This window comes from Schistocerca gregaria, chromosome 11 (genome assembly GCF_023897955.1).
Source record: "Schistocerca gregaria isolate iqSchGreg1 chromosome 11, iqSchGreg1.2, whole genome shotgun sequence".
Lineage (NCBI taxonomy): Eukaryota > Metazoa > Arthropoda > Insecta > Orthoptera > Acrididae > Schistocerca > Schistocerca gregaria.
In genome coordinates this window covers 4635441-4661999 of record NC_064930.1, presented here as the reverse complement: position 1 = coordinate 4661999, position 26559 = coordinate 4635441, and the positions used below count along the sequence as shown (strand labels likewise).

At 50.2% G+C, this 26559-nt stretch overlaps 4 non-coding genes across 4 annotated transcripts; all 4 read left to right on the top strand.

Moving 5' to 3' along the window:
- The first annotated feature begins 1092 nt into the window (after window positions 1-1092).
- Window positions 1093-1165, top strand: Trnak-cuu (transfer RNA lysine (anticodon CUU)). Its single transcript has one exon. It is a non-coding gene; the product is annotated as a tRNA-Lys (tRNA).
- A 1467-nt stretch (window positions 1166-2632) lies between these two features.
- Window positions 2633-2705, top strand: Trnak-uuu (transfer RNA lysine (anticodon UUU)). Its single transcript has one exon. It is a non-coding gene; the product is annotated as a tRNA-Lys (tRNA).
- A 17741-nt stretch (window positions 2706-20446) lies between these two features.
- Trnaa-agc (transfer RNA alanine (anticodon AGC)) lies at window positions 20447-20520 on the top strand. Its single transcript has one exon. It is a non-coding gene; the product is annotated as a tRNA-Ala (tRNA).
- Window positions 20521-22024: 1504 nt separating this feature from the next.
- Trnaa-agc (transfer RNA alanine (anticodon AGC)) lies at window positions 22025-22098 on the top strand. Its single transcript has one exon. It is a non-coding gene; the product is annotated as a tRNA-Ala (tRNA).
- Window positions 22099-26559: the final 4461 nt, after the last annotated feature.

The window sequence follows — 26559 nt, the reverse complement described above, 5'->3', positions numbered from 1 at the left end:
TCTTTCTATTTTTGTTTAATTTTTTTCAGTATGAAGCAAGAGTGACAATTTATTAATTCCCAAGAAGCCTTAATTTTTCAATTTTCAGTTCTACGGAGGAGAAGCCTCACATGGCGAAGAAGCCAAACATCATTTCATTTCCCTAACTGTCACAGTAAATTTGAAAAAAAAAAATCAGTCGATATAGCATAGAAGCTCGCCGAAGAAGGCATAAAAGGAGAGCGAATGGATGGGCTGTGTGGGGAGAAGGGAGGCCCATTGCTTTATCTTAAAAAAAAAAAAAAAAAAAAAAAAAAAAAAAAAAAAAAAAAAAAAAAGGTAGTGGTAGAGCACAAAAAAAAAAGTGGTAGAGCATTGATCTAGTAAACCAGGGGTCGTGAGTTCCATCCTCACAGGAGGAAGACGAATTTTGGAAATCAGTTGCGCATCGTGGCCGTATAGCAAACAGTATCTGTGATGAGGAACAATTAGCGACAGGAGTATTATTATGAATTACTCTCAGATGTGATTAAGGCGAATGGCGCAGATAAAGCATTTGCCAAAGTGGTACGGCATAAGGTGGGACGAGGCAGTCTCAATTACATTTTATAGATGTATTTCTCACAAATCTCAAATACTGGTTAGAATACCGTCACGGTCGTGTTTTTCCAGTTCTGAAAAAGAAACATATCGTTTTAATGTAGCAATTGAGCAGTACGAAACCGTCTGAATGTTGCTGTTGACCATTTTGTGCTTGGAGATGGTCTTGAGCTTGAAACACACACAACAACACAGGTGTTAACTAGCGAAATGGTCGGCAGAGTGGCCTCACCGCGAGGTGTGACTGGCACTTGCACATCTAAAACAACGTCGGAAAGTAACTCGTTCGGCTTTTGAGTCACATAAAGTTTGTGTGTTAATTTTGACGCGGCTAGCTCTGCAGATTTTCATGCAATGCCTTTACCTCTCAGAAGTGAATATGATATAAAAGTGAAGTACGTGACGAGTGTGACATTAGGAAAACATTAGGCAGCATGGAGAGATTCTGTATGGGACCAACCAACCCAAACCAGTATCGTGTGATCTGCTGCCCAGCAGGTATCCAACGAGGCAGCACGGCTAGCTCAGTCGGTAGAGCATGAGACTCTTATTCACAGGGTCGTGGGTTCGACCCCTACGCTGGGCGGAACGGAATTTTTCTCCGCTGCAGATGTAAATTACCAATTTTCTGATTAACGTGATGTAATGGAAATAGCAACTTTAAAATTTGCCTACGTCTCCATCAGTCGCAAGAAAACTGTATTTGAAGTGAAGGTGATTTTGTAGACATGTGTGAAAGTCATGTTCTGAAGTGCAAGTGGTTTTGGTTGGAGAGAACACGGTTACGTGTCACATGTGTAGCCAAGCAGTAATGGGTCGCCATAGCTGCAAATATTAGTCGAAAATATGAAGTGTTGTCAGCTGAAGTCTGATGATTCAGACGACCGTACGGACGAAGTACGCAAAAGTGCCGCTAGGCGGCGCCTCTTTAGCTCAGTGGTAGAGCAGTGGTCTAGTAAACCAGGGGTCGTGAGTTCCATCCTCACAGGAGCAAGACGAATTTTGGAAATCAGTTGCGCATCGTGGCCGTATAGCAAACAGTATCTGTGATGAGGAACAATTAGCGACAGGAGTATTATTAAGAATTACTCTCAGATGTGATTAAGGCGAATGGCGCAGATAAAGCATTTGCCAAAGCGGTACGGCATAAGGTGGGATGAGGCACTCTGAATTACATTTTATAGATGTATTTCTCACAAATCTCAGAGCCTCTCGCGGTCGTCGTCGTCGTCGTCGTCGTCGTCGTCGTCGTCGTCGTCGTCGTCGCCGCCGCCGCCGCCGCTTCTGCAGAAGTAGCAAATGGCCATCATAGCAAATGCGGCGAGGGACACCATGCCATCGATTCCGAATGCGCAAAGTGTGTGGTCTTGTTTTCCTGTCTATGTTTGGTCGGTCTCGTAAGAGGTTGAATGTAACGAATGGGTGGGGAAGAGTAAGGAGCAGCGGCTGTGTGGAACGAAAGCACAATTCCTCAGGGGGTGTGAGCGTTTCGAGATGAGTCGTATATAAGTGATACTTAGTCGTCAGTGACCGTGTGGCCTAATGGACAAGGCGTCTTACTTCGGATCCGAAGATTGCAGGTTCGAATCCTGTCATGGTCATGTTTTTCTAGGTCTGAAAAAGAAACATATCGTTTTAATGTAGCAATTGAGCAGTACGAAACCGTCTGAATGTTGCTGTTGAGCATGTTGTGCTTGGAGATGGTCTTGAGCTTGAAACACACACAACAAAACAGGTGTTAACTAGCGAAATGGTCGGCAGAGTGGCCTCACCGCGAGGTGTGACTGGTACTTGCACATCTAAAACAACGTCGGAAAGTAACTTGTTCGGCTTTTGAGTCACATCAAGTATGTGTGTTAATTTTGACGCCGCAAGCTCTGCAGATTTTCATGCAATGCCTTTACCTCTCAGAAGTGAATATGATATAAAAGTGAAGTACGTGACGAGTGTGACGTTAGGAAAACATTAGGCAGCATGGAGAGATTCTGTATGGGACCAACCAACCCAAACGAGTACTGTGTGATCTGCTGCCCAGCAGGTATCCAACGAGGCAGCACGGCTAGCTCAGTCGGTAGACCATGAGACTTTTATTCACAGGGTCGTGGGTTCGAGCCCTACGCTGGGCGGAACGGAATTTTTTTCCGCTGCAGATGTAAATTACCAATTTTCTGATTAACGTGATGTAATGGAAATAGCAACTTTAAAATTTGCCTACGTCTCCATCAGTCGCAAGAAAACTGTATTTGAAGTGAAGGTGATTTTGTAGACATGTGTGAAAGTCATGTTCTGAAGTGCAAGTGGTTTTGGTTGGAGAGAACACGGTTACGTGTCAAATGTGTAGCCAAGCAGTAATGGGTCGCCATAGCTGCAAATATTAGTCGAAAATATGAAGTGTTGTCAGCTGAAGTCTGATGATTCAGACGACCATACGGACGAAGTACGCAAAAGTGCCGCTAGGCGGCGCCTGTTTAGCTCAGTGGTAGAGCATTGGTCTAGTAAACCAGTGGTCGTGAGTTCCCTCCTCACAGGAGGAAGACGAATTTTGGAAATCAGTTGCGCATCGTGGCCGTATAGCAAACAGTATCTGTGATGAGGAACAATTAGCGACAGGAGTATTATTAAGAATTACTCTCAGATGTGATTAAGGCGAATGGCGCAGATAAAGCATATGCCAAAGCGGTACGGCATAAGGTGGTCCCTGCTGTCGAGACATCTTCGCGGGTACCGGGCGCGGTTGGGCCACCCTCTCCCCAAGGGGAGTGGCTGGTTCAGCGGCGTTCGCGGCGCACGAGGCGGAGGGTCAATGTGGAGGCTGGCCGTGTGGCATCGCCCGCTCTGCCTGTGAGTGGACATGTGGCTGCTCCTTCAGCAAGGTCCGAGCAGGTACACGGGGGGAGGGGTTTATTAGTTATTGGGAGCTCCAACGTTAGGCGGGTGATGGAGCCCCTTAGGGAAATAGCGGAAAGGTCGGGGAAGAAGGCCAGTGTTCACTCTGTCTGCTTGCCGGGGGGTCTCATCCGAGATGTGGAGGAGGCCCTACCGGCGGCGATAGAGAGCACTGGGTGCACCCGACTGCAAATTGTTGCTCATGTCGGCACCAATGACTCTTGCCGTCTGGGTTCAGAGGTCATCCTCAGTTCGTACAGGCGGTTGGCGGAGTTGGTGAAGGTGGAAAGCCTCGCTCGCGGGGTGGAATCAGAGCTAACTATTTGTAGTATCGTTCCGAGAACCGATCGCGGTCCTCTGGTTTGGAGCCGAGTGGAAGGCTTAAACCAGAGGCTCAGACGATTCTGTGGAGAGCTGGGGTGCAAATTTCTCGACCTCCGCTATCGGGTAGAGAAATGTAGGGTCCCCCTGAATAGGTCAGGCGTGCACTACACGCCGGAAGCGGCTACGAGGGTAGCGGAGTACGTGTGGAGTGCACATGGGGTTTTTTTAGGTTAGAGAATTCCCTCCCTAGGCCCGACAAGACGCCTCCTGAGACGCGGCAAGGCAGGAGTAGGCAAAATGCAACAAGGAATAACAATATTAATGTGCTAATAGTAAACTGCAGGAGCGTCTATAGAAAGGTCCCAGAACTGCTCTCATTAATAAACGGTCACAACGCCCATATAGTACTAGGAACAGAAAGTTGGCTGAAACCAGACGTAAACAGTAATGAAATCCTAAACTCTGATTGGAATGTATACCGCAGAGATAGGCTGGACAGTGAAGGGGGAGGCGTGTTTATAGCGATAAGAAGTGCAATAGTATCGAAGGAAATTGACGGAGATTCGAATTGTGAAATGATTTGGGTGAAGGTCACGGTTAAAGCAGGCTCAGACATGGTAATTGGATGTCTCTATAGGCCCCCGGGCTCAGCAGCTGTTGTGGCTCAGCACCTGAAGAATAATTTGGAAAATATTTCGAGTAGATTTCCCCACCATGTTATAGTTCTGGGTGGAGATTTTAATTTGCCGGATATAGACTGGGAGACTCAAACGTTCATAACGGGTGGCAGGGACAAAGAATCCAGTGAAATATTTTTAAGTGCTTTATCTGAAAACTACCTTGAGCAATTAAACAGAGAACCGACTCGTGGCGATAACATATTAGACCTTCTGGTGACAAACAGACCCGAACTATTTGAATCAGTTAATGCAGAACAGGGAATCAGCGATCATAAAGCGGTTATTGCATCGATGATTTCAGCCGTAAATAGAAATATTAAAAAAGGTAGGAAGATTTTTCTGTTTAGCAAAAGTGACAAAAAGCAGATTTCAGAGTACTTGATGGCTCAACACACAAGTTTTGTCTCAAGTACAGATAGTGTTGAGCATCAGTGGACGAAGTTCAAAACCATGGTACAATATGCGTTAGATGAGTATGTGCCAAGCAAGATCGTAAGAGATGGAAAAGAGCCACCGTGGTACAACAACCGAGTTAGAAAACTGCTGCGCAAGCAAAGGGAACTTCACAGCAAACATAAACATAGCCAAAGCCTTGCAGACAAACAAAAATTACGCGAAGCGAAATGTAGTGTGAGGAGGGCTATGCGAGAGGCTTTCAATGAATTCGAAAGTAAAGTTCTATGTACTGACTTGGCAGAAAATCCTAAGAAATTTTGGTCCTATGTCAAAGCGGTAGGTGGATCAAAACAAAATGTCCAGACACTCTGTGACCAAAATGGTACTGAAACAGAGGATGACAGACTAAAGGCCGAATTACTAAATGTCTTCTTCCAAAGCTGTTTCACAGAGGAAGACTGCACTGTGCTTCCTTCTCTAGATTGTCGCACAGTTGACTAAATGGTAGATATCGAAGTAGACGACAGAGGGATAGAGAAACAATTAAAATCGCTCAAAAGAGGAAAGGCCGCTGGTCCTGATGGGATACCAGTTCGATTTTACACAGAGTACGCGAAGGAACTTGCCCCCCTTCTTGCAGCGGTGTACCGTAGGTCTCTAGAAGAGCGAAGCGTTCCAAAGGATTGGAAAAGGGCACAGGTCATCCCCGTTCTCAAGAAGGGACGTCGAACAGATGTGCAGAACTATAGACCTATATCTCTAACGTCGATCAGGTGTAGAATTTTGGAACACGTATTATGTTCGAGTATAATGTCTTTTCTGGAGACTAGAAATCTACTCTGTAGGAATCAGCATGGGTTTCGAAAAAGACGATCGTGTGAAACCCAGCTCGCGCTATTCGTCCACGAGACTCAGAGGGCCTTAGACACGGGTTCACAGGTAGATGCCGTGTTTCTTGACTTCCGCAAGGCGTTTGACACAGTTCCCCACAGTCGTTTAATGAACAAAGTAAGAGCATACGGACTATCGGATCAATTGTGTGATTGGATTGAGGAGTTCCTAGATAACAGAACGCAGCACGTCATTCTCAATGGAGAGAAGTCTTCCGAAGTAAGAGTGATTTCAGGTGTGCCGCAGGGGAGTGTCATAGGACCGTTGCTATTCACAATATACATAAATGACCTGGTGGATGACATCGGAAGTTCACTGAGGCTTTTTGCAGATGATGCTGTGGTGTATCGAAAGGTTGCAACAATGGAAAATTGTGCTGAAATGCAGGAGGATCTGCAGCGGATTGACGCATGGTGCACGGAATGGCAATTGAATCTCAATGTAGCGAAGTGTAATGTGATGCGAATACATAGAAAGATAGGTCCCTTATCATTTAGCTACAAAATAGCAGGTCAGCAACTGGTAGCAGTTAATTCCATAAATTATCTGGGAGTACGCATTAGGAGTGATTTAAAATGGAATGATCATATGAAGTTGATCGTCGGTAAAGCAGATGCCAGACTGAGATTCATTGGAAGAATCCTAAGGAAATGCAATCCGACAACAAAGGAAGTAGGTTACAGTACGCTTGTTCGCCCAATGCTTGAATACTGCTCAGCAGTGTGGGATCCGCACCAGGTAGGGTTGATAGAAGAGATAGAGAAGATCCAACGGAGAGCAGCGCGCTTCGTTACAGGATCATTTAGTAATCGCGAAAGCGTTACGGAGATGATAGATAAACTCCAGTGGAAGACTCTGCAGGAGAGACGCTCAGTAGCTCGGTACGGGCTTTTGTTAAAGTTTCGAGAACATACCTTCACCGAAGAGTCAAGCAGTATATTGCTCCCTCCTACGTATATCTCGCGAAGAGACCATGAGGATAAAATCAGAGAGATTAGAGCCCACACAGAAGCATACCGACAATCCTTCTTTCCACGTACAATACGAGACTGGAATAGAAGGGAGAACCGATAGAGGTACTCAGGGTACCCTCCGCCACACACCGTCAGGTGGCTTGCGGAGTACGGATGTAGATGTAGATGTAGAACGAGGCAGTCTGAATTACATTTTATAGATGTATTTCTCACAAATCTCAGAGCCTCTCGCGGTCGTCGCCGTCGTCGTCGTCGTCGTCGTCGTCGTCGTCGTCGTCGCCGCCGCTGCTTCTGCAGAAGTAGCAAATGGCCATCGTAGCAAATGCGGCGAGGGACACCCTGCCATCGTTTCCGAATGCGCAAAGTGTGTGGTCTTGTTTTCCTGTCTATGTTTGGTCGGTCTCGTAAGAGGTTGAATGTAACGAATGGGTGGGGAAGAGTAAGGGGCAGCGGCTGTGTGGAACGAAAGCACAATTCCTCAGGGGGTGTGAGCGTTTCGAGATGAGTCGTATATAAGTTATACTTGGTCGTCAGTGACCGTGTGGCCGTGTCTATAGCCAGTCTGCCTGCGGCAGCGGTGGTGAGCGGATCTCCAGGGCCAGCGCGCTGTGGCAGGAAGTGTTTACGTCAGGCGGTGAGTCGCGTTCTTACAGCGTCTGCTTATTAGTATTCGTTCCGTTCTGTAGGATCTGATATGGAATTATGAATCCGACTAACAGGAAAGATACCTTGAAGTTTACCTTTGATAGGAACTTTTCGAAACCAAATTCGTTTGAAGTTGAAGCATGGTTAGAGGAAACAACTAAGATTACTATTGATGACATTGTAGGGATAAATTTCTCTATCGTGATTAGTGTTTTTTATGTGAAATTAACGTCCTCTGAAATGTGTGATAGAATTGTGGAGTCCAGTGGAGGTGTACTGAAGTTTAAACATAGAGATGGTACCGTCAGTGACGTCAGCATTACGCATGCTGGACTGGGCATCCGAACGGCACGTATTTTCGAACTCCCGTTTGAAATATCAGCTGCGCAAATAAATTCTGCATTAACACCTTACGGGAGGGTCATTAACAATTTTGCGGAGCGTTGGTCCAAAGCCCACAAATTTCCGGTGCTTAACGGCGTCAGGCAGGTTAAGATCGATCTACAGAAGCACATACCTTCATATATTTACGTAGGTGGACATCGCGGAATTGTCATATATGATGGGCAGCCAAAAACGTGTGCCGGCTGTGGTGCGCCCGGCCACGTGCGCTCTGAATGTATACAAAGACGCGTGACGCAGATACCTGTCGGTGAAGCCGCTAGCCCCCCTGTGACGACGGCACTGCCACTGACATACGCTGTCGCGGCTTCTGGTCTTCCACCCGCGACCCCGCCTGTAGATGCCCCTCGTTTGAATGATGTTTTGGCCGATAACGTCAAAGAACCGAGTGCTGACGCGGCACCGCCGCTACCACACTCAGAGATGGAGGTAACGACGGATGACTCCCCAGTGGTTGATGCCACTGGTACTGAGGATGAAGCAGACGCTGTGTTCCCGGCGGATCAACCCCAGAGTCAACAGTCCACTTCGGATGTTGATGATACTGCGAACCCTAACAGGAAGCCTTCCAAAAAGAAGCGGAGACTTGCACATCAAGGAGCCAATCAGCTCGCCCCACAGCTCCGCGACAAAGCGAAACGAATAAGCAGCCAAATGAGTCAGAACACTTCTGAACCCTCTGAAGTTGGTCTCCCTGCGTCTGGTCGAATGGACATTGATCCTGTAGTGTCTCCCCCTGTGAATCCACGACGGGTGGAAGATAGTGATACCTCGAGTAGAGTCGTTTTGCCGGATACCCACGCTCAAGGAAACGCAGGATCGCTTTTGTCAGAGGCCACTCTCACTGGGAATTGGGCACAGGAAATGGAAGTATTGGATGCGAGCAATGATGCGGCTGTCATGCGGACCATTGAGACGGAATCTTCGGCACCCCCCACAGAGCAGCATACACCAAACGTACCGGGAACTACAGGAGCTCCGACTGACGCGCTTGGCCTCAATTTCGTTAGCCATCCTTCTAAGACTGTTTAATTAATAGTATGTGCCTTCTCCCATGAACGAGCCCCAAGCCTATAAAATTGCCACGTTAAACATCAATAAGATACAGTCGTACTGGCGGCTCCGTAATTTACAAGATTTTGTATACGCAGCGGATATCGATATTCTGTTACTTCAAGAAGTCGCTGAGATTGAACTTGACCGAATATCTGGTTATACTACTCTCTCCAATTCCGGGAGCGGTGCGAATTTAGGGACAGCGATTCTGTTAAAAGAAGGGATTGTAGCGACCGACGCAGAAAAACTGCCTGATCATAGAGGGATCGCTGTCACTTTCCATCGGACACGCATAATCAATGTTTACGCCCCGTCCGGCAGTAGCAATAGGCGTGCTAGGGCTGAGTTCTTCACAAGCGCCATAGTCCCACTTTTTAGGGGAACCTACGATCGTATAATTTTTGCGGGTGACTTCAATTGTGTCTTAAGTCCAAAAGACCAGACGCCTAATTTTAACAAATCTGGAGAACTAGAACGTATCGTCCAAGAAATGAACCTCATTGACACATGGGAGCATACGCACGGAGCGGCACCTGGGTTCACTCATGTCACGAACCACTCTGCAAGCCGGCTAGACAGAATCTATGTATCGGCGTGTATGAAGACTCAAGTCCTCCAATCCGAAGTTTGGCCCACAATTTTTTCCGATCATGCCGCATATATTTGTACTGTTAACATGGTCAAGCAAGGCACATTTCGCGGCAGAGGTTTCTGGAAACTTAACAATGCTCTCCTTAACGATGTTGACTGTCGCCGTGTCTTTAACGAAACATGGGAGGCATGTGAACGACGGGTTGCACAGTATGCCTCCGTTACTGAATGGTGGATAACACATGCCAAACCAACTTTATCAAAAATGTTTAAACGCTACGCTCGGGACAAATCCAGGTGGCAACGGCAAACGTCTGAGTTTTATTTTACTTGTCTCAGGGAGCTCTACCAGTCCGATGTGACTGTACCTGAAAATTTTATGCAGATTAAAAAAATTAAGGCAAAATTATTAAAACTTCAGCGGCAGCAGGCAGAAGGCTTTCAAATAAGGTCCAGGCCCCAGAATGTGATAGACGACGAAATGACATCCATGTTTCACGTCATTCGTGAAAATAAGAGGGGGCGGCGGAGATTAATAACTCGTCTTCAGTTGAGTGAAGGCGTTGCGCTCACGCGGCAACAAGACATACGGAACGCACTTCACAATCACCTGGCAGATCTGCTGGCAACGACACATACCGACGATGGAACTCACGATGAATTACTCAATAACTTGCAAAGGACTTTGGGTGCTGCTGAAGTCGAAACTCTCATGCGAGAAATAGATGAAGACGAATTGGATTCTGCGCTATCACGAAGTCCGAAAAATAAATCGCCGGGACCCGACGGTCTCACTGCCGAATTTTATCTTACTTTCCGCGACAAATTAAAGCCCAAGTTGTTGAGTATGTTTAATGAAATTTTACGGCCTGATTTTAATGTTCCTCAGGCTCTCGTGGAAGGCATCGTGGTTTTAATCCCTAAACGCCCAATGTGCAGTTCTGTTGACGATTTTCGGCCGCTTACTTTACTGAACAGTGACTACAAAATTTTAGCACGTATTATTTCTAATAGATTGAAAATGTTGATGAATACTGTCATTGGTCAGTACCAGACCAGTGTAGGTGTCGGTAGGACGATCTTCCAAAATTTGTCTCAATACAGGGACGTCATAGCCATTGCAGATGCGTGCAAGATACGGTGTGCGCTAGTTTCCCTTGACTTTTCAAAGGCATTCGACAGAGTAAACCATCAGTTTCTCATCCGGACGATGCGTGCCATGGGATTTCCACTACGTTTTATCAATCTTATACATGAGCTGCTTCGTAAAGGAGTAACTCGACTCATGGTGAATGGCCAGCTGAGCGCATCGATTAATATTACTAATTCAGTGCGACAGGGATGCCCTATGTCAATGGCCTTGTTTGCCATTGCCATTGAGCCTTTGCTTGTCACCTTGACACAGCGTCTACAAGGATTAACCATCCACGGCATTAGGATTTTTTGTACTGCATATGCGGATGACGTCGGAATTTTGGTCATGGACGAAGGTGAAGTCGAGGAAGCCCTTCAGATTGTCAAAAACTACGAACTTGTTGCGGGTGCGAAGTTGAATGCCAGGAAATCTGGCATTATGAACATAGGACGCGGCATCTCGCTGCACCATCACGGTCAGTTGCAACTACTTTCTAAAATGAAATGCCTTGGTATTGAGTACAGGAGCAACATACAGCACACAATTGCGGTGAACTATAGGAATCTCCTGGCAAGTATGCGTGCTTGCATGCAGACCCACTACCTAAGGAGCCTTGATGAACTGCAGAAAGTCACCTTCGCTAATGTCTACCTCACCTCAAAGATTAACTACGTTGCACAAGTACTGCCCATGCCACAGGAGACAGCGAAGCGTATGATGTCCGCTCTAGGTCATTTTGTCACACGTTGACACATTTTTAAAGTCAAGTACGACACGCTCACTCTCTCCACGACCGATGGAGGTTTAAATTTAACAGATGTTCGTTCCAAGTCACGAGCTTTGTACGTATGCACCATCTACAAACGGTGGAGGTCGTTACCGAACAGTCTAACGGCTCACTTGTTAACCGAAATAGCGCCGGCCTGCCTGCAGCCTCCCGTCTCTGTTCAACATATTCCGCCTGCGCTGACTCACTTTAAGAGCTTTTTCATTGAGTTCAGTTACGTACGGTCAACTCTCCCAGAAAATGAGCTTTCCGTGGTGAAGTTAGTTTATAATAAACTACTGGCAACCAAGAACAGGAACAACATCGAACACAAATACCCCAATCATCGCTGGCCAGTGATATGGAAAAACATACATAGCCGTGATTTACCAACGTCAGTGAAAGCCTCTTGGTACAGGGTCGTGAACCGTAAAATAAGTACCAATTCACGACTTCATGCTCTACATTTGGCTGACTCACCTTTGTGCCTTACGTGCAACTTGCCTGATACTGATGAACATCGCTTTCTGTGCACCACTGTCCAAGCAGTTTGGCCATGCATTCGCCGAAAACTGGCTACGATTATGAGGACTTCCCAGCTTTGTATTAAACCTGAAGATTTCCTGTATCCGGATTCAGTGCCGTACCCGAACACCAAACGGAACTCTGTCAATTGTTTGAAGGGTCATTATGTTCATTATTTACAGACGCAAGAACCCAAGAGTGAGGCGGCGTTCTGTCTTTACATGGCATTACAGTTTCACATACTTTCACAGACGAGACATTACAGGAAACGATATGCGAATTTTTTAGAAGTCGTTCTTCGATGAAAGAAGTATTTTTTTTTCTTTTCTTTCCTTCATTCTACATTGCTTTGTTTTTTTTCTTTTCTTCTTCAAATGTCACAGTGACGTATACTGAATAGTGTTACGACAAGGACTATTTTATTTTCTTCTGTTTTTCTAGAGGACCAGAGTTCCTTGTTTCATTTTCTATTAAAAAAAATATATTCTACTTTGTCACCATTGCGGGACTATGCATTAGGTTTAGAAGTATCTTTGGTTTGGAAATTGGAATAGTTCAGTAGAAAAAGTAATTCAGAAATCATGGCAGATGAAGCCGACGCCGAAGACGGCGATTTATGGCGAGCGCAAGGCGGGGCTGAAGGGGAGGAAGGAAGCCCTATATAAAAAAAAATTAAAAAAAAGGTGGTAGAGCGCTCGCTTAGCGTTGCTGGTTGTGACTGCTGATAACAGATGCCGTAGCAATCAATTCATGGAGTGAGTTGAATGTTTTGCGATAGTCTGTCTCTGACAAGCAAGCACAGGTGATATAGGTGCGAACACAGGAAGCTTGCAGCCCCTCGCTGCCTGCAGACACAGAGCAGCCACACTAGGAGAGCGGCCTAAGCCGTAGGCGAAATGTGCTCATTCGCTTTGGCGCGACGTCGAACTATAAATAAGGCTGTCACTAGTGTGAGCGTTGCGTGAGCGTCGTGTAAAGTCGGAAAAGTCGGCTGCATGGGTGATTGCCAAGTTTGGGGAGCGTTTCGTAGTATGATCAGTGCAATGGAGACGCGGAAACTTGTTGTGTCCCAGTGTTTTGCAGTTGGGCGACAAGAGTTTTACACAGTAGCAAAGAGCGAGGCACTGAGTTGGCATGAACAATGGAGAGCACAATTGGGCTCGAGATGTGCTTGTTACCTCAGGTGCTGTGTGATTGTCGACAAGGAGTGAAATGGACCAATTTGTGACCGCCCTTTCAATTTAAGACGCTAAAAACAGACGGAATTTGCATTCGTAATACCAGAGCATCGAAACTACTTGGAACTCTTGTGTATATGAACGTGTCCGCGCCTTTGTACTCTGGTACCTTCGCCGCTACAAACCAACCAACCATCGTGTCCGTGCACATCAGAGTCGCAAAGAATGGAGAATAGCCAGGCTTGGTCGTGTGTGCAGCCGTAGCTCAGTTGGCAGATCGTTCGCTTAGCGTGTGAAAGGTCTTGGGTTCAATCCCCGGCTCGTCCATGTTTTGTGGTCATTGCATGGTAAGTGTTGGTCGCGGCGAACATAAAGGCACGCAAGAAGTTGCAAAACCAGCGTCACAGACTGACATGATGTATACTGTCATAAGGAGAGCAAGATGTAAGTGTGGGGACCGGCTGTTATCGTGGTGTCATCGAGTGCAGATCTGTCTTAGGTATCACGGCTTAACGTCATTGAAGGCTAGAGAGTGGACAGCACGTTCGTCTTACTCAGAGCGGTGTTCGAACTCTATTTTCGAAGTTATGCGGGCAACTTTCCTTGTGGCCAACTACGATTCGATACAGAATGCACGAAACCTGAAAGACACCCTCACTGATACATAGAGAGTACTGCGGAATAATGGGAGTGCAAGGGTCTGTGACGTTGATATGACTGTATGTAGCACTACTAGTTATCGGTTGGGTGGGCGTTTCTCAGATGGTAGAGCGCTCGCTTAGCGTGCGAGAGGTACTGGGATCGATACCCAGCGCCTCCAGAATCTTTAACACACCTACATGCGCACCTTGCCGTGCAAGTGGAATAATTCCCAACCGGCAAATTTTTTTTTTTCCTTTATTGTCATTTTATACCTACAAAGGTAGGCCGGCAGCGGCCTAATATGCCGCTCTTCGGCCACAAGAAACATACAAGAGATAAAAACAGGAAGACATAATCTCAAAACACAGACATGGAGAACAAAAATCAGAAGACAACAGAGAATAAAAAGAATTGAAGTCGTTCACCGACGCAGCACTGTTTCAGTTTTAAAAAAAGAAAACGGGCAGCACAGCACGGAACAGAGAACCCTAGCACAGGTGAACGGTGGAGCAGAAAACGAAGAAACACTCGAGGCACAGACGGGACGAAAGACACGGACACTGCGGAGATGGGCTTCGGCGCTTGCAGGGGCACTGTCCACACCGAAAAGCTGGGGGCCTGCCAAGGGAAAAAACAGGGGGAGGGAAGGAGGGAGGGGGAGATAGGATGTCAGGGAGGAGGAGGGGAGAGAACGAAAAGAGGGGGGTGGAAGCCCAGGGAGAGGGGGAGGGGAGGTAAGGATGGAAGGAGGGAGAGAGGGAGGGAGAGAAGGGAGAGAGGGTGCCCACAGGAAAATGAGAGGAGAGGGGACGGCAAGGCTCAAAGTTGGTAGGAGGGGTAGATGGAGGGGAGGAGGGCATCATCCGGGAGGGGGAGTCGGCGGAAGCCACCTTGGGAGAGGGTGTGGAGAGTGTGAAGATGGAGAGCAGGTGGGATACAGGAGTACAGGCGCGGCAGTGGTTTGGGGTGGGAGAGGATGGAAGAGACAAGCGGGTGGGGAGGATCAAGCTTGCGGGAGGTGTAGAGGATCCGTATCCGTTGGAGGAAGAGGAGGAGGTGTGGGAAGGGGATGAGGTCATAGAGGAGCCGCGTGGTGGAAGGGAGGCGGATGCGATAGGCGAGGCGGAGTGCATGCCGTTCAAGGATTTGAAGGGATTTGTAAAAGGTAGGCGGGGCAGAGATCCAGGCGGGATGGGCATAACAGAGGATAGGGCGGATGAGAGATTTATAGGTGTGGAGGACGGTGGAGGGGTCCAGACCCCATGTGCGGCCAGAAAGGAGCTTCAGGAGGTGGAGTCGGGAGCGTGCCTTGGCTTGGATTGTCCGGAGATGAGGGGTCCAGGAGAGGCGACGGTCAAGGGTGACGCCAAGGTACTTGAGGGTGGGTGTGAGGTTAATAGGACGGCCATAAATGGTAAGATAGAAATCAAGGAGACGGAAGGAAGGGGTGGTTTTGCCTACGATGATTGCCTGGGTCTTGGAAGGATTGACCTTGAGCAACCACTGGTTGCACCAAGAGGTGAACCGGTCAAGATGGGATTGGAGAAGGTGTTGGGAGCGTTGCAGGGTGGGGGCAAGGGCAAGGAAGGCGGTGTCATCGGCGTACTGGAGAAGGTGAAGGGGGGGTGCAGGTGGAGGCATGTCCGCCGTATAAAGAAGGTAAAGAAGAGGGGAAAGGACGGAACCTTGGGGCACACCGGCAGAGGGGTAGAAGGTGTAGTAATCAGTGTTGTGGATAGAGACATAGGAAGGGCGGTGGGAAATGAAGGAGGCGATCACACGGACGTAGTTAATAGGAAGAGCAAAGGTTTGGAGCTTGAAGAGGAGACCAGAATGCCACACTCGGTCATAGGCGCGTTCAAGGTCAAGGGAGAGGAATATGGCGGAGCGACGGGAGTTGAGTTGTTCGGAGAGGAGGTGAGTGAGGTGAAGGAGAAGGTCATCGGCAGAGAAGGATGGTCGAAAGCCACATTGGGTGGAGGGAAGGAATCGGTGCCGGTGGAGATGCTGGTGGATGCGGCGGGTTAGAATGGATTCCAGGACCTTGCTGAAGACCGAGGTAAGGCTTATAGGACGGTAGGAGGAGACAGCGGAAGGTGGTTTATCGGGTTTGAGGAACATCAGGATCCGGGAGGTTTTCCACAGGTCGGGGTAGAAGCCGGTGGACAAGACCACATTGTACAGCCTGGCCAGGGTGGAGAGGAATGGGGCGGGAGCTTCATGGAGGTGACGGTAAGTAACACGGTCGTGACCAGGAGCAGTGTTGCGTTTGGTGCGGAGTATATCGATGATGTCTTGAGTAGTTATAGGGTTATTGAGTTCAGTGTGTGTAATGTTGTCGAAGTACTGGAAGCCAGGAGCTAGTGGAGGGATAGAGGTGTCAGTTCGATCGCGGACATCGGGGAAGAGGGAATAATCGAACTGGGGATCGTCAGGGATGGTAAAGACATCGGTGAGGTAGGAGGCAAAATGGTTGGCCTTACTAAGGTTGTCAGGAAAGGGATTGTCATTATGAAGGAGAGGATAGTAAGGGGGGGGTTTGATCCAGTAAGGCGGCGGAAGGCTGACCAGTATTTGGACGAGTTAATAGGTAGGGTAGCATTAAGACGGGTGCATGTCTGTCGCCAGTCCCGGCGTTTCTTAGCCGAGAGCAAGTTCCGGATATGTCTCTGGAGTTGCCGGTGGCGTTGTAGTGTGTCCCGGTCACGCGTGTGGAGGAAGGCACGGTAGAGACGACGGGATTCTCGAAGGAGGAGGACGGCCTGTGGGGGTAAAGTGGGATGGTGCGGGTGGATGGCGACGGTAGGGATGTGGGCCTCCACGGCCTCAGACAAGGTCTGCTGGAGAAAGGATGCGGCATGGGTTATGTCATGTGGGCGGTGGTGGGTGAGGGGGTGGCTATCGACTCGGGTAGTAAGGGTATCCCGGTATGCATTCCAGTCGGCACGGGAGTAATCATGGACATACTTGGGGGGAGGGTCAAGGCGAGGATCGGGACAGGGGCGACGACCGTCTGATATGGTAAGAAGGACAGGGAGATGGTCACTGCCAATAGGGTCGAGGACGTCCACCGCTATGCGGCCAAGGAGGTTGGGGGAGGCTAGGACGACATCGGGTGTGGTATTGGATTCAGGGCGGGTGTGTTGGGGAAGAGGAAGGACATCTCCTTGGATGGTGGCGAGGAACCGATGCCACCGCCGTAACTGGGTGGCGGAGCGACTATGGATATTGAGATCGGCGGCAATCACGTAGGAGGAGAAGGTACGGTCGATGTGGGAAAGGAAGTCAAAAGGAATAGGGGCAGAGGGGCGGACATAGATGGTGGCGCAGGTAACGGTGAGGCCGGGGAAGAATAGACTAAGGATCAGGTGTTCCGTGGGGTTGGGAAGGAGGGGTTGGAGCCGAACAGGGATCTGGCGATGGTGGCCAATGGCAACTCCGCCACGCGCTATCGGGAGGGGGTTGTCAGAGCGGTGAAGGAAGTAGGGCGAGGTATGGACAGTATGGTGGGGCTGGAGAAATGTTTCGTTTAGGAGGAAGGCATCCACGCGGTGGGTGGTGAGGGTATGCATAAGGAGATTCTTGTTGACAGGAAGGGAACGGATGTTGTTAAACAGGATATGTTGCTGTCGCGCCATAGTGGGAATTTAGACAAGGGTGTCGAGACGGGAGAAGGTAAAATGGGCCTGGTTATGGGAGTAGGTGGCGTAAGTGTTGAGCTGGAAGACGGAACGGGCGGCAAGGGATATCTGCTGGAGGGTGTGGGGGCGCTGAAAGGGGTGGATGTTCTGAAGGACAACGGTTACAAAGCGGATGATGTCCTCAGCTGTGGGGGGGGGACGGAGGGAATTGCCGGGAGGGGTGGGGGCATCCAAGGGGCGGACAGGGACAGTGAGTTCAGGAGCGGAGGGAGGGGGTCGGGCCTTGCACTTTTGGGAGTAGGTTGGGTGTTGGAGGTTACAGGTGTTACAGGAGGGGGGGACTGAAGGTTGTGGCACTGCCGGAGGAAGTGTGCTTCTTTGCAGTGCGGGCAGACGGGGGCCTCGCGGCACTCAGATGTAGGATGTGCATTATAGCGCAAGCACCTCTGGCAGCGGATGGACTGTGGAGGGGAGCGGGAGGGGTCGACCTTATAACGGCGGTTGAAAAGGAGGGCACCCTCCTTGAGGAGGAGGTCTATGGAGGGAGCATGCTCGGAGAACACCCGCATGAGGCGGGTGGGGCCGGCTGGATTGTGAATCCGGCGGACAGCTCGAACCTCTAGATAGGGATGGGCCTTTAGCTCCGCCAACACCTCCTCCTCCGTGATCATCGGGCTAAGCCGACTGATCACGGCAGTGAGGGTCGGTGGGCGACGGGGCGGCTGGGGTTGTCGGGATGAGGAGGGGGGAGGAGCAGGGGCAAGGGAGGCATGGGGACCAAACCGGGTGAGGGGAATGCGGGAGAGGATGTCGGAGTGGAGGGTGGGGCTGGGGGATGTGATCAGGACGGAGTCCCGACGGGGGGTGAGAAGGGAGATCGGGGCTCCGGGGAAGTGCTGGCGGAGGAGAAGGGTAAGATTGCGGGCCTCCAGGAGAGAGGGATCAGGGTGAGAAAGGAGGTACCTGTAGGAGGGGAGGTAGAGGAGGGAGTAGATAGGGAAGGTGGGGTGGTATCCATGGCATCCTGGGGGGTTGGAGGGGGGAGAGTCTGCGACTTCTTGGGAGCAGAAGAGGCTGGGGTGCCGCTGGGACGTTTCACAGCGGGAGAGGGATGGGAAGAGGTGTGGGGGATGGGGACGACCGGGAGATGGCGGGAGATGGCAGGTCCCACCGGCGGTGCAGGCACTGGTGGTGGTGCTGATGCTGGCGCTGGAGCTGGAGCTGGCGCCACAGAAGATGCAGTGGCAGTGGTTGGCACTGGCGATGGCGAGGGCGATGGTGATGGTGATGGTGATGACGATGATGATGGTGTGGCGTGGGTGGTGGCCCGACGGGCAACAACCCTGGCGGGGGTGGCATGAGTTACATGTGGGAGGGGAGGGAATGGGTCACGTGAGGCATGGGGGGTAGGAACAGGGGAGGGAGCAACAAAAGGAGCGGGGGTGGGAAGAGTGAGGAGGGGGTGAATATATGGGGGAGGCGGTGATTGAGCACACCACGTGATGGTGGTGGCAGCAAGTGAGGGGGACGTGTACACGATTGCAGTGGTAGTGGCGGTAGTTGTGGGGGTTGTCATGGTGAGAGGATAAGTGGGAGAGGGGAAAAGAGGAAAAATAACAGGGGACAGTCAAAGGACAAGGACAAGAGACTGACGGAGAGGAAGGGTAAGACGTAAGCAGAGACGACAGAACGAAAGACGGGCAGGGAGCGGCGGCGGCGGCGGCGGCGGCGGCGGTGGGAACCGGCGGCAAAGGCTCGGGACGACGGCAGCTGCAGCGATCACTGAAACTCCTAGCACTTCGATATTAACGACAATAATATCGAAGGGCGCAACCCTCACGAGTTACGCCGAAGATGAACCGGCAGAGGCAGAGGTGTGTAGGCAGATACAAGCGAACGATTAGCATCCACAATTGGCGAGCGTGCTTTTATTCGTGCGCAGGAAGCACCCTCCTCCCACACCTACACTTAATTTAGAAACAGTACAAATGTTCCCATAAGATACTCAGGCCTACGTCGGAAAGATCTGCCTTGCGCCAGTTTCACGTAAATCCCACTGCATGTTCCCATTCCTTGCGTGCAGCCGGCTGCTACTGGTGTTGCTGGTTGTGACTGCTGATAACAGATGCCGTAGCAATCAATTCATGGAGTGAGTTGTATGTTTTGCGATAGTCTGTCTCTGACAAGGAAGCACAGGTGATATAGGTGCGAACACAGGACGCTTGCAGCCCCTCGCTGCCTGCAGACACAGAGCAGCCACACTAGAAGCGCGGCCTAAGGCGTAGGCGAAATGTGCTCATTCGCTTTGGCGCGACGTCGAACTATAAATAAGGCTGTCACTAGCGTGAGCGTCGTGTAAAGTCGGAAAAGTCGGTTGCATGGGTGATTGCCAAGTTTGCGGAGCGTTTCGTAGTATGATCAGTGCAATGGAGACGCGGAAACTTGTTGTGTCCCAGTGTTTTGCAGTTAGACGACAAGAGTTGTACACAGTAGCAAAGAGCGAGGCACTGAGTTGGCATGAACAATGGATAACACAATGGGGCTCGAGATGTGCTTCTTACTTCAGGTGCTGTGTGATTGTCGACAAGGAGTGAAATGGACCAATTTGTGACTGCTCCTTCAATTTAAGACGCCGTAGCTCAGTTGGCGGATCGTTCGCTTAGCGTGTGAAAGGTCTTGGGTTCAAGCCCCGGCTCCTCCATGTTTTGTGGTCATTGCTTGGTAAGTGTTGGTCGCGGCGAACATAAAGGCACGCAAGAAGTTGCAAAACCAGCGTCACAGATTGATATGATGTATACTGTCATAAGGAGAGCAAGATGTAAGTGTGGGGACCGGATGTTATCGTGATGTCATCGAGTGCAGATCTGTCTTAGGTATCACGGCTTAACGTCATTGAAGGCTAGAGAGTGGACAGCACGTTCGTCTTACTCAGAGCGGTGTCCGAACTCTATTTCCGAAGTTATGCGGGCCACTTTCCTTGTGGCCAACTACGATTCGATACAGAATGCACGAAACCTGAAAGACCCCCCCCCCCCCCCCTGATACATAGAGAGGAGTGTTTGTCTGCGGAATAATGGGAGTGCAAGGGTCTGTGACGTTGATATGGCTGTATGTAGCACTACTAGTAAACGGGAGGGTGGGCGTAGCTCAGGTGGTAGAGCGCTCGCTTAGCGTGCGAGAGGTACTGGGATCGATACCCAGCGCCTCCAGAATTTTTAACACACCTACATGCGCACCTTGCCATGCAAGTGGAATAATTCCCAACCGGCAGAGGTGTGTAGGCAGATACAAGCGAACGATTAGCATCCACAATTGGCGAGCGTGCTTTTATTCGTGCGCAGGAAGCACCCTCCTCCCACACCTACACTTAATTTAGAAACAGTACAAATGTTCCCATAAGATTCTCAAGCCTACGTCGGAAAGATCTGCCTTGCGCCGAGTTCACGTAAATCCCACTGCACGTTCCCATTCTTTGCGTGCAGTCGGCTGCTACTGGTGCTGCTGGTTGTGACTGCTGATAACAGATGCCGTAGCAATCAATTCATGGAGTGAGTTGTATGTTTTGCGATAGTCTGTCTCTGACAAGGAAGCACAGGTGATATAGGTGCGAACACAGGACGCTTGCAGCCCCTCGCTGCTTGCAGACACAGAGCAGCCACACTAGAAGCGCGGCCTAAGCCGTAGGCGAAATGTGCTCATTCGCTTTGGCGCGACGTCGAACTATAAATAAGGCTGTCACTAGCGTGAGCGTCGTGTAAAGTCGGAAAAGTCATCTGCATGGGTGATTGCCAAGTTTGGGGAGCGTTTCGTAGTACGATCAGTGCAATGGAGACGCGGAAACTTGTTGTGTCCCAGTGTTTTGCAGTTGGGCGACAAGAGTTTTACACAGTAGCAAAGAGCGAGGCACTGAGTTGGCATGAACAATGGAGAGCACAATGGGGCTCGAGATGTGCTTGTTACCTCAGGTGCTGTGTGATTGTGGACAAGGAGTGAAATGGACCAATTTGTGACCGCCCTTTCAATTTAAGACGTTCAAAACAGACGGAATTTGCATTCGTAATACCAGAGCATCGAAACAACTTGGAAATCTTGTGTATATGAACGTGTCCGCGCCTTTGTATTCTGGTACCTTCGCCGCTACAAACCAACCAACCATCGTGTCCGTGCACATCAGAGTCGCAAAGAATGGAGAATAGCCAGGTTTGGTCGCGTGTGTAGCTGTAGCTCAGTTGGCAGATCGTTCGCTTAGCGTGTGAACGGTCTCGGGTTCAAGCCCCGGCTCCTCCATGTTTTGTGGTCAGTGCATGGTAAGTGTTGGTCGCGGCGAACATAAACGCACGCAAGAAGTTGCAAAACCAGCGTCACATACTGATATGATGTATACTGTCATAAGGAGAGCAAGATGTAAGTGTGGGGAGCGGCTGTTATCGTGGTGTCATCGAGTGCAGATCTGTCTTAGGTATCACGGCTTAACGTCATTGAAGTCTAGAGGTGGACAACACGTTCTTCTTACTCAGAGCGGTGTCCGAACTCTATTTTCGACGTTATGCGTGCCACTTTCATTGTGGCCAACTACGATTCGATACAGAATGCACGAAACCTGAAAGACACCCTCACTGATACATAGAGAGTAGTGTTTGTCTGCGGAATAATGGGAGTGCAAGGGTCTGTGACGTTGATATGACTGTATGTAGCACAACTAGTTATCGGGGGGGTGGGCGTAGCTCAGATGGTAGAGCGCTCGCTTAGCGTGCGAGAGGTACTGGGATCGATACCCAGCGCCTCCAGAATCTTTAACACACCTACATGCGCACCTTGCCATGCAAGTGGAATAATTCCCAACCGGCAGAGGTGTGTAGGCAGATACAAGCGAACGATTAGCATCCACAATTGGCGAGCGTGCTTTTATTCGTGCGCAGGAAGCACCCTCCTCCCACACCTACACTTAATTTAGAAACAGTACAAATGTTCCCATAAGATTCTCAAGCCTACGTCGGAAAGATCTGCCTTGCGCCGATTTCACGTAAATCCCACTGCACGTTCCCATTCTTTGCCTGCAGTCGGCTGCTACTGGTGTTGCTGGTTGTGACTGCTGATAACAGATGCCGTAGCAATCAATTCATGGAGTGAGTTGAATGTTTTGCGATAGTCTGTCTCTGACAAGCAAGCACAGGTGATATAGGTGCGAACACAGGAAGCTTGCAGCCCCTCGCTGCCTGCAGACACAGAGCAGCCACACTAGGAGAGCGGCCTAAGCCGTAGGCGAAATGTGCTCATTCGCTTTGGCGCGACGTCGAACTATAAATAAGGCTGTCACTAGTGTGAGCGTTGCGTGAGCGTCGTGTAAAGTCGGAAAAGTCGGCTGCATGGGTGATTGCCAAGTTTGGGGAGCGTTTCGTAGTATGATCAGTGCAATGGAGACGCGGAAACTTGTTGTGTCCCAGTGTTTTGCAGTTGGGCGACAAGAGTTTTACACAGTAGCAAAGAGCGAGGCACTGAGTTGGCATGAACAATGGAGAGCACAATTGGGCTCGAGATGTGCTTGTTACCTCAGGTGCTGTGTGATTGTCGACAAGGAGTGAAATGGACCAATTTGTGACCGCCCTTTCAATTTAAGACGCTAAAAACAGACGGAATTTGCATTCGTAATACCAGAGCATCGAAACTACTTGGAACTCTTGTGTATATGAACGTGTCCGCGCCTTTGTACTCTGGTACCTTCGCCGCTACAAACCAACCAACCATCGTGTCCGTGCACATCAGAGTCGCAAAGAATGGAGAATAGCCAGGCTTGGTCGTGTGTGCAGCCGTAGCTCAGTTGGCAGATCGTTCGCTTAGCGTGTGAAAGGTCTTGGGTTCAATCCCCGGCTCGTCCATGTTTTGTGGTCATTGCATGGTAAGTGTTGGTCGCGGCGAACATAAAGGCACGCAAGAAGTTGCAAAACCAGCGTCACAGACTGACATGATGTATACTGTCATAAGGAGAGCAAGATGTAAGTGTGGGGACCGGCTGTTATCGTGGTGTCATCGAGTGCAGATCTGTCTTAGGTATCACGGCTTAACGTCATTGAAGGCTAGAGAGTGGACAGCACGTTCGTCTTACTCAGAGCGGTGTTCGAACTCTATTTTCGAAGTTATGCGGGCAACTTTCCTTGTGGCCAACTACGATTCGATACAGAATGCACGAAACCTGAAAGACACCCTCACTGATACATAGAGAGTACTGCGGAATAATGGGAGTGCAAGGGTCTGTGACGTTGATATGACTGTATGTAGCACTACTAGTTATCGGTTGGGTGGGCGTTTCTCAGATGGTAGAGCGCTCGCTTAGCGTGCGAGAGGTACTGGGATCGATACACAGCGCCTCCAGAATCTTTAACACACCTACATGCGCACCTTGCCGTGCAAGTGGAATAATTCCCAACCGGCAAATTTTTTTTTTTCCTTTATTGTCATTTTATACCTACAAAGGTAGGCCGGCAGCGGCCTAATATGCCGCTCTTCGGCCACAAGAAACATACAAGAGATGAAAACAGGAAGACATAATCTCAAAACACAGACATGGAAAACAAAAATCAGAAGACAACAGAGAATAAAAAGAATTGAAGTCGTTCACCGACGCAGCACTGTTTCAGTTTTAAAAAAAGAAAACGGGCAGCACAGCACGGAACAGAGAACCCTAGCACAGGTGAACGGTGGAGCAGAAAACGAAGAAACACTCGAGGCACAGACGGGACGAAAGACACGGACACTGCGGAGATGGGCTTCGGCGCTTGCAGGGGCACTGTCCACACCGAAAAGCTGGGGGCCTGCCAAGGGAAAAAACAGGGGGAGGGAAGGAGGGAGGGGGAGATAGGATGTCAGGGAGGAGGAGGGGAGAGAACGAAAAGAGGGGGGTGGAAGCCCAGGGAGAGGGGGAGGGGAGGTAAGGATGGAAGGAGGGAGAGAGGGAGGGAGAGAAGGGAGAGAGGGTGCCCACAGGAAAATGAGAGGAGAGGGGACGGCAAGGCTCAAAGTTGGTAGGAGGGGTAGATGGAGGGGAGGAGGGCATCATCCGGGAGGGGGAGTCGGCGGAAGCCACCTTGGGAGAGGGTGTGGAGAGTGTGAAGATGGAGAGCAGGTGGGATACAGGAGTACAGGCGCGGCAGTGGTTTGGGGTGGGAGAGGATGGAAGAGACAAGCGGGTGGGGAGGATCAAGCTTGCGGGAGGTGTAGAGGATCCGTATCCGTTGGAGGAAGAGGAGGAGGTGTGGGAAGGGGATGTGGTCATAGAGGAGCCGCGTGGTGGAAGGGAGGCGGATGCGATAGGCGAGGCGGAGTGCATGCCGTTCAAGGATTTGAAGGGATTTGTAAAAGGTAGGCGGGGCAGAGATCCAGGCGGGATGGGCATAACAGAGGATAGGGCGGATGAGAGATTTATAGGTGTGGAGGACGGTGGAGGGGTCCAGACCCCATGTGCGGCCAGAAAGGAGCTTCAGGAGGTGGAGTCGGGAGCGTGCCTTGGCTTGGATTGTCCGGAGATGAGGGGTCCAGGAGAGGCGACGGTCAAGGGTGACGCCAAGGTACTTGAGGGTGGGTGTGAGGTTAATAGGACGGCCATAAATGGTAAGATAGAAATCAAGGAGACGGAAGGAAGGGGTGGTTTTGCCTACGATGATTGCCTGGGTCTTGGAAGGATTGACCTTGAGCAACCACTGGTTGCACCAAGAGGTGAACCGGTCAAGATGGGATTGGAGAAGGTGTTGGGAGCGTTGCAGGGTGGGGGCAAGGGCAAGGAAGGCGGTGTCATCGGCGTACTGGAGAAGGTGAAGGGGGGGTGCAGGTGGAGGCATGTCCGCCGTATAAAGAAGGTAAAGAAGAGGGGAAAGGACGGAACCTTGGGGCACACCGGCAGAGGGGTAGAAGGTGTAGTAATCAGTGTTGTGGATAGAGACATAGGAAGGGCGGTGGGAAATGAAGGAGGCGATCACACGGACGTAGTTAATAGGAAGAGCAAAGGTTTGGAGCTTGAAGAGGAGACCAGAATGCCACACTCGGTCATAGGCGCGTTCAAGGTCAAGGGAGAGGAATATGGCGGAGCGACGGGAGTTGAGTTGTTCGGAGAGGAGGTGAGTGAGGTGAAGGAGAAGGTCATCGGCAGAGAAGGATGGTCGAAAGCCACATTGGGTGGAGGGAAGGAATCGGTGCCGGTGGAGATGCTGGTGGATGCGGCGGGTTAGAATGGATTCCAGGACCTTGCTGAAGACCGAGGTAAGGCTTATAGGACGGTAGGAGGAGACAGCGGAAGGTGGTTTATCGGGTTTGAGGAACATCAGGATCCGGGAGGTTTTCCACAGGTCGGGGTAGAAGCCGGTGGACAAGACCACATTGTACAGCCTGGCCAGGGTGGAGAGGAATGGGGCGGGAGCTTCATGGAGGTGACGGTAAGTAACACGGTCGTGACCAGGAGCAGTGTTGCGTTTGGTGCGGAGTATATCGATGATGTCTTGAGTAGTTATAGGGTTATTGAGTTCAGTGTGTGTAATGTTGTCGAAGTACTGGAAGCCAGGAGCTAGTGGAGGGATAGAGGTGTCAGTTCGATCGCGGACATCGGGGAAGAGGGAATAATCGAACTGGGGATCGTCAGGGATGGTAAAGACATCGGTGAGGTAGGAGGCAAAATGGTTGGCCTTACTAAGGTTGTCAGGAAAGGGATTGTCATTATGAAGGAGAGGATAGTAAGGGGGGGGTTTGATCCAGTAAGGCGGCGGAAGGCTGACCAGTATTTGGACGAGTTAATAGGTAGGGTAGCATTAAGACGGGTGCATGTCTGTCGCCAGTCCCGGCGTTTCTTAGCCGAGAGCAAGTTCCGGATATGTCTCTGGAGTTGCCGGTGGCGTTGTAGTGTGTCCCGGTCACGCGTGTGGAGGAAGGCACGGTAGAGACGACGGGATTCTCGAAGGAGGAGGACGGCCTGTGGGGGTAAAGTGGGATGGTGCGGGTGGATGGCGACGGTAGGGATGTGGGCCTCCACGGCCTCAGACAAGGTCTGCTGGAGAAAGGATGCGGCATGGGTTATGTCATGTGGGCGGTGGTGGGTGAGGGGGTGGCTATCGACTCGGGTAGTAAGGGTATCCCGGTATGCATTCCAGTCGGCACGGGAGTAATCATGGACATACTTGGGGGGAGGGTCAAGGCGAGGATCGGGACAGGGGCGACGACCGTCTGATATGGTAAGAAGGACAGGGAGATGGTCACTGCCAATAGGG